Genomic DNA, 8,437 nt, shown 5'->3' with positions numbered 1-8,437 from the left:
TATTAACTTAGAATCCTCCAATCCTCTAAATGTAATTATTGGTGGAGAGTTATGTCATTAATATATATATTTTTTAGATATATTGTAGGCCTACCATCGGTGAAATGAGTCTCACTAGTGTTGAGTAATGTGCTGTTAAAATTGGTGCAGTTCTTATTTATTTAAAAAGCATATTGAAGTTAGAAGCAATAGGATTTGAAGCAATATGATTTTTGAAGCAATAAGATTTCAGCATTGTTTTGTGCTGCTCTAAGACAAGCATGGGGACTGGTCTTGATAAATCAATGAGATTTTTATTTTCACTGAATCTCCGTTTGGGTATTGGTTAGACTAGAATTATAAAATTAGGGTGCAGAAAAGTTATGTTTTTAGTGTAACCTTTATTTAACTAGGCAAGTCAGTTAAGAACAAATTCTTATTAACAAGGACAGCCTACTCCTTCCTCCCTGTCTTGGAATTCAACCCCAGTTTCCCGCCTGCCCTGCCCGCACAACATGGGGATTCTTTAGCTAAATAGCCCAGTACTGTACTGCCGACCGCCACGTTAAACAGTGTCATATTTTCCATTCCATCCTAATGGAAACCCAGAGGGTTTTTCATTTTTCTTGGAATAGAAACACCATAATATGAATAAAATTAATTAAGCAAGTACCAGTCAAAAGTTTGGACATACCTACTCATTCCAGGATTTTTCTTTCTGTTTGTCTATTTTCTACATTGTAGAATAATAGTGAAGACATCACAAATATGAAATAACACATATGGAATCAGTTAAGAACAAATTCTTATCAACAAGGACAGCCTACTCCTTCCTCCCCATCAAGGAATTGAACCCGGTGTCCCGCATGCTTGCATTCTCTAGTACAGACATGGCCTGCTTTCCCTTATGTAAGGAATTAGGCGTTTTCCCATGTTTACTACAGTATGCATTGTAGGCTATGTTTACTTGTCAGACTGCACAGAAGCCTAATAAACAAATACAGGTGGCTTATATTTTGAAAATGCTTTAAATACTTTATTATCCAAATGTAAATGCATATACTGTACAGTACTGTATTTCTTCATCAGAATATTTATGCTTTAGTTAATAGAATAATGATAAAAATACTCTTTCAAAATGCAGATGTTGATTTAGTTATAGATCCATAATGAATTACAATGGGAATACATTTCAGATTTACAGAAATATTGGAACAAAGCAGTCTAATGAAGGCAAACAATTGTAGAATCCTCCAATCCTCTCATGCTGTAGCCTACTCCTGACCGTCACATTGCACAGTGCCATATTTTCCATTCCATCCTAATGGAAACCCTGAGGGTTTAGTTTTTAGTTTTCTCGGAATAGAAACACCATAATATTAATCTAATTAGTTAAGACGCTTTTCTTAAAATCAATCCCATATACTGTTATTACAAAAAAGGTTTTAAATTATCTGGTAATGCCAATATGGAAGACTATCAAATGCTTCTCAAAGATGCCCTGTGATGGTCAAACTAGCACTAACTTGCATTAACATAAAACATGGCTGACAATTAAATAACGCGCCACAGAATGCTGCAGCAGCCTGCAAGGTGTGATGCAGAAGGACGCAAATTTTAAAGGAGGAACCACTGTACCTAGCTTGCTTATTGCATGCATGTCCGGGCACGTTTACGTAAGCGTTATTATTAGTGAATTAAACTAATATTTGCAACAGGAGTTACTTTGGTCTGTGTCAATTAATCCGTTTCTCAATACTGCACCTTTCTGTTGGAGAATGCTCTAGCTAGCTTGCTGCTGCTGCTTATTACGCCAGCAGGATATTCCTCAACATCATTGTGCAATACTCCTATCTCAGGAGGTGAGTGACAGCTGGCACAACAGCAGGAGTCGCCACTAGAGGGGGCTCTTGGATTTGCTATATAGAGGAGAAGAGCCGATAGACTAGAAAAGGCCAATATCGGCCCTATATATCAGCTCGGACGATCACACATTTTCTAGTGTTTTCAAAAATGAATCAGTTGGCATCACACCAAAATCCAACCAAAATTCCCCCAAAAACAACTGAAATGTTAGGCTCAGTCTCTGGATCGCAAATTAAAACGCTAAATCCAGTGTATGTTTTAGTTTAGCAACAATGTCTTTATCCTCTTATGGAAGTAAATGTTCAATTAAATTCAGTCCCATAAATTCAGTCCCAATTAAAAAATAAGCATAAATCCAGATAATCCAGCTAAGTGATCTAACCCATTCAGTTTTTAGTCAGTGTAATATACCAAAGGAAAGTAGTCCACTGAAGAAAACCGCAAAATATATTAGTAGGGCTAAGAAATGGCCTTCCAAACTTTGGTTCTAGAAGCAATAGTCCAGAAGAAACTTCTCCTATGGAGTTTATTATACTGAACATAAATAAAAACGCAACATTTAAAGTGTGGGTCCCATGTTTCATGAGATGAAACCAAAGATCACAGAAATGGTCCATATGCACAAAAAGCTTATTTTATATTTTTTTTTGCACAAACTTGTTTACATCCCTGTTAGTGAGCATTTCTCCTTTGCAAAGGTAATCTATCCACCTGACAGCTTTAGCATATCAAGGTGATTAAACAGCACAATAAAAGTGACAATAAAAGGCCACACTAAAATCTGCAGTTTTGTCCCACAACACAATGCCACAGGTTTCTCAAGTTTTGAGGGATCCTGCAGTTCGTATGCTGACTGTAGGAATGTCCACCAGAGCTGTTGCCAGATAATTAATGTTAATTTCTCTACCATAAACTGCCTCCAATGTTATTTTTGAGAATTTGGCAGTACGTCCAACCAGCCTAAAAATCGCAGACCATGTGTATGGCGTTGTGTGGGCAAGAGGTTTGCTGATGTCAACATTGTGAACAGAGTACCCCATGGTGGCGGTGGGGTTATGGTATGGGCAGGCATAAGCTATGGACAACAAACACAATTGCATTTTATCGATGGCTATTTGAATCCAGAGATACCGTGACAAGATCCTGATTCCCGTTGTCATGCCATTCATCCACAGCCATCACCTCATGTTTCAGCATGATAATGCACTGCCCCATGTCACAAGTATATGTAAACAATTCATGGGAGCTGAAAAAGTCCCAGTTCTTCCATGGCCTGCATACTCAAACATGTCACCCATTGAGCATGTTTGGGATGCTCTGGATTGACGTGTACGACAGCCCTTTCCAGTTCCCGCCAATATCCGGAAACTTTGCACAGCAATTGAAGATGAGTAGGACAACATTCCACAGGCCACAATCAACAGCCTGATCAACTATCTGAAGGAGATGTGTCATGCTACATGAGGCAAATGTTGGTCACTTCAAATACTGACTGATCCACGCCCCTACTTTTTTAAAAAGGTTTATTTGACTACCAGATGCATATCTGTCTTCCCAGCGATGTGACATTCATAAATTGACGGTCTTATATGAACTGTAACTCAATAAAAAATTTATATATTTTTTCAGTATATTTTTATTAAGTTGGCTTCCAAGATGGGCTTCTCGCTTCCTCACAATAAAAAAAAAAAAAAAATCATAAAAATAAACTAAACTGCACTACACTACCTTTCTGTTCAAAACAAACCAGATATGATCCCTACACAGGCCTAAGGAGAGTCTGGGAGGATGGGCTGGTACCGTACGGCAAGTGGTACCGATGCAACAAGTCTGGAATAAACAGGACCCTGAACAGCTTCTATCCCCAAGCCATAGGACTGCTAAATTGTTAGTTAAATAGTTAACCAAGTAGCTACCTGAACTGTTATGTTCCCGAGCAAGTAAACCAAAAATGTCACTCAACCAGAAGGGGGTATTAACAAAGAGTCACTGACAACAACCAAAATGAGATAGGTGGGGTTCTAGAACAGGTTCTGAAAGACACTCATGGGGTGTCCACTGAAAGGTGACTAGCAACAATTGGTACCTAAAAGACACCCACAATGAGCACCCACTAAATTTGCCTAAGAAGATGCAAACATAAAACCCCAAACCAAACTTATAGACAGGAAGGAAATCAAAAAGTGGAGCAAAATAAAAACAGGGAAGATCAGATAAAGGTGTTAAGCCTCAACATCTCTCAAGCCAAATGGAGCATTGGGCCAGCCGCTCTTAAATATCACCTTTGCCAGCACAGGTGAAACACCTGACTAACGAGATGACAAGCCAGCACAGGTGTAGACATATTGACTAAAGAGGTGACACCATTTGGTGCAGGCAACGTGCTAATAACCTAATGTCCAACATTAAAATATAAATGGAAAAACAAAAGCCTGTAACACCTTCCCCCCTAAGACAACAAATATATCAAATGTTTTTGTTAGGGGGGATAAACATCAACTAATTTAAGGGCTTTTCTTTATTTTTACAATTTTCTATTGTAGAATAATAATGAAGTCATCAAAACTATGAAATAACACATATGGAATCATGTGATAACCAAAAAATAGCCACCCTTTGCCTTGATGACAGCTTTGCACACTCTTGGCATTTTCTCAACCAGCTTCATGAGGTAATCACCTGGAATGCATTTCACTTAACAGGTCTGCCTTCTTAAAAGTTAATTTGTGGAATTTCTTTCCTTCTTAATGCATTTGAGCCAATCAGTTGTGTTGTGACAAGGTAATGGGGATATACAGAAGATAGCCTTATTTGATAAAAGACCAAGTCCATATAATGACAAGAACAGCTCAAATAAGCAAAGAGAAACAACAGTCCATCATTACTTTAAGACATGAAGGTCAGTCAATAAGGATATTTTTTAAAACTTTGATAGTTTCTTCAAGTACAGTTGCAAAAACCCTCGAGCGCTATGATGAAACTGGCTCTTATGAGGACCGCCACAGGAATAGAAGACCCAGAGTTACCTCTGCTACAGAGGTTAAGTTCATTATTTTTTATTTCCCCTTTATTTAACCAGTTAGGCCTGTTGAGAACAAGTTCTAATTTACAACTGCGACCTGGCCAAGATAAAGAAAAGCAGTGCGACAAAAACAACACAGAGCTACACATAAACAAGCGTACAGTCAATAACACAATATAAAAATCTATGTACTTTGTGTGCAAATGTAGAAGAGTAGGGAGGTAAGGCAATAAATATAACATAGAGGTGAAACAATTACAATTTAGCATTAACACTGGAGTGATAGATGTGCAGATGATGATGTGCAAGTAGAGATACTGGGGTGCAAAAGAGCAAGAGGATAAATAACAATATGGGGATGAAGTAGTTTGGTGTGCTATTTACAGATTGGCTGTGTACGGGTACAGTGATTGGTAAGCTGCTCCTGGCCAAGCTTAAAGTTAGAGAGGGAGATATAAGACTCTAGCTTCAGTGATTTTTGCAATTCGTTCCAGTCATTGGCAGCAGAGGAAAGACGGCCAAAGGAAGTGTTGGCTTTGAGGATGCGCAGTGAAATATACCTGCTGGAGCATGTGCTACGGGTGGGTGTTGCTATGGTGACCAGTGAGCTGAGATAAGGTGGGGCTTTACCTAGCAAAGACTTATAGATGACCTGGAGCCAGTGGGTTTGGCGACAAATATGTAGTGAGGGCCAGCCAACGAGAGCATACAGGTTGCAGTGGTGGGTAGTATATGGGGCTTTGGTGACAAAACGGATGGCACTGTGATAGACTACATCCAGTTTGCTGAGTAAAGCATTGGAGGCTATTTTGTAAATTACATCGTCAAAGTCAAGGATCGGTAGGATAGTCAGTTTTATGAGGGTATGTTTGGCAGCATAAGTGAAGGAGGCTTTGTTGTGAAATAGGAAGCCGATTCTAGATTTAATTTTGGATTGGACATGCGTAATGTGAGTCTGGAAGGAGAGTTTACAGTCTAACCAGACACCTAGGTATTTGTAGTTGTCCACATATTCTAAGTCAGAACTGTCCAGAGTAGTGATGCTTGTCAGGCGGGCAGTGATCGGTTGAAGAGCATGCATTTAGTTTTCCTTGCATTTAAGAGCAGTTGGAGGCCACGGAAGGAGTGTTGTATGGCATTGAAGCTCGTTTGGAGGTTTGTTAACACAGTGTTCAAATAAGGGCCATATGTATACAGAATGTTGTCTTCTGCGTAGAGGTGGATCAGAGAATCAACAGCAACAAGAGCAACATCATTGATATATTCAGAGAAATGTGACGGCCCGAGATTTGAACCCTGTGGCACCCCATAGAGACTGCCAGAGGTCCGGACAATGGGCCCTCCGATTTCACACACTGAACTCTATCTGTGAAGTAGTTGGTGAACCAGGCAAGGCAGTCATTTGCAAAACCAAGGCTATTGAGTCTGCCGATAAGAATGTGGTGATTGACAGAGTCGAAAGCCTTGGCCAGGTCGATGAAGATGCCTGCACATTACTGTCTTTTATGATGCCGGTTATGATATCATTTAGGACCTTGATCGTGGCTGAGGTGCAACCATGACAAGCTCGGAAACTGGATTGCGGAGAAGGTACGGTGGGATTTGAAATGGTCAGTAATCTGTTTGTTAACTTGGCTTTCGGAGATTTTAGAAAGGCAGGGTAGAATGGATATAGGTCTATAACAGTTTGGGTCTAGAGTGTCTCCCCCTTTGAAGAGGGGGATGACCGCGGCAGCTATCCAATCTTTGGGGATCTCAGACGATACGAAAGAGAGGTTGAACAGGCTGGTCATAGGGGTTGCAACAATTTCGGCGGATAATTTTAGAAAGAGATGGTCCAGATTGTCTAGCCCAGCTGATTTGTAGGGATCCATATTTTGCCGCTCTTTCAGAACATCAGCTGTCTGGATTTGGGTGAAGTAGAAGCGAAGAGGGCTTGGCCAAGTTGCTGCAGGGGGTGCTGAGCGGTTGGCCAGGGTAGGGGTAGCCAGGTGGAAAGCATGGGCAACCGTAGAAAAATGCTTATCGAAATGTTCAATTATCGTAGATTTATCGGTGGTGACAATGTTTCCTAGCCTCAGTGCAGTGGGCAGCTGGAAAGAAGTTGCTCTTATTCTCCATGGACTGTACAGTGTCCCAAAACTCTTTGGAATTAGTGCTACAGGATGCAATTTTCTGTTTGAAAAAGCAAGCCTTAGCTTTCCTAAATGACTGAGTATATTGGTTTCTGACTTCCCTGAAAAGTTGCATATCGTGGGGCTATTCGATGCTAATGCAGAATGCCACAGGATGTTTTTGTGCTGGTCAAGGGCAGTCAAGTCTGGGGTGAACCAAGGGCTATGTCTGTTCTTAGTTCTAGATTTTTTGAATGGGGCATGCTTATTTAAGATGGTGAGGAAAGCACTTTTAAAGAGCAACCAGGCATTCTCTACTGACGGGATAAGGTCAATATCCTTCCAGGATACCTGTGCCATGTCAATTAGAAAGGCCTGCTCGCTGAAGTGTTTTAGGGAGCGTTTGACAGTGATGAGGGGTGGTCGTTTGACAGCTGACCCATTACGCACGCAGGCAATGAGGCAGTGATCGCTGAGATCCTGATTGAAGACAGCAGAGGTGCATTTAGAGGGCAAGTTGGTCAGGATGATATCTAAGAGGGTGCCCATGGTTACGGATTTAGGGTTGTACATGTTAGGTTCCTTGATAATTTGTGTGAGATTGAGGGCATCTAGCTTAGATTGTAGGACGGCCATGTCCCAGTTTAGGTCACCTAACAGTACGAACTCTGAAGATAGATGGGGGGCAATCAATTCACATATGGTGTCTAGGGCACAGCTGGGGACTGAAAGGGGTCTATAACAAGCTGTAACGGTGAGAGACTTGTTTCTGGAAAGGTGGATATTTAAAAGTAAAAGCTTGAATTGTTTGGGCACAGACCTGGACAGTATGACAGAGTTACCAGCCTTAGAAATTGCAGCCCAAACAATTGCAAAAAGTAACAGACAAATCTCAACATCAACTGTTCAGAGGAGACTATGTGAATCAGGCCTTCATGGTCGAATTGCTACAAAAAAACGACTAAAGGACACAAATAATAAGAAGAGACTTGCTTGGGCCAAGAAACACGAGCAATGTACATTAGACCGGTGGAAATGTGTCCTTTGGTCTGGAGTCCAAATTTGAGATTTTTGGTTCCAACCGCTGTGTCCTTGTGAGACGCGGTGTGGGTGAACGGATGATCTCTGCATGTGTTTTTCCCACTATAAAGCATGGAGGAGAAGGTGTTATGGTGTGGGGCTGCTTTGCTGGTGACACTGTCTGTCACGACTCCCGCCGAAGTCGGTCCCTCTCCTTGTTCGGGCGGCGTTCAGCGGTCGACGTCACAGGTCTTCTAGCCATCGCCACTCCACCTTTCATTTTCCATTTGTTTTGTCTTGTTTTCCTGCACACCTGGTTTACATCCCCTCATTACTCTACGTGTATATTATCCTCTGTTCCCCCCATGTCTGTGTGTGGTATTGTTCGTTCGTTACGTGTGTGACGCTACAGGCTGGTTTTGTGCCAGGTATTGTT

The sequence above is a fragment of the Salmo trutta genome, chromosome 13, assembly GCF_901001165.1.
Source record: "Salmo trutta chromosome 13, fSalTru1.1, whole genome shotgun sequence".
Taxonomy (NCBI): domain Eukaryota; kingdom Metazoa; phylum Chordata; class Actinopteri; order Salmoniformes; family Salmonidae; genus Salmo; species Salmo trutta.
Note: the sequence above shows the minus strand (reverse complement) of the source record.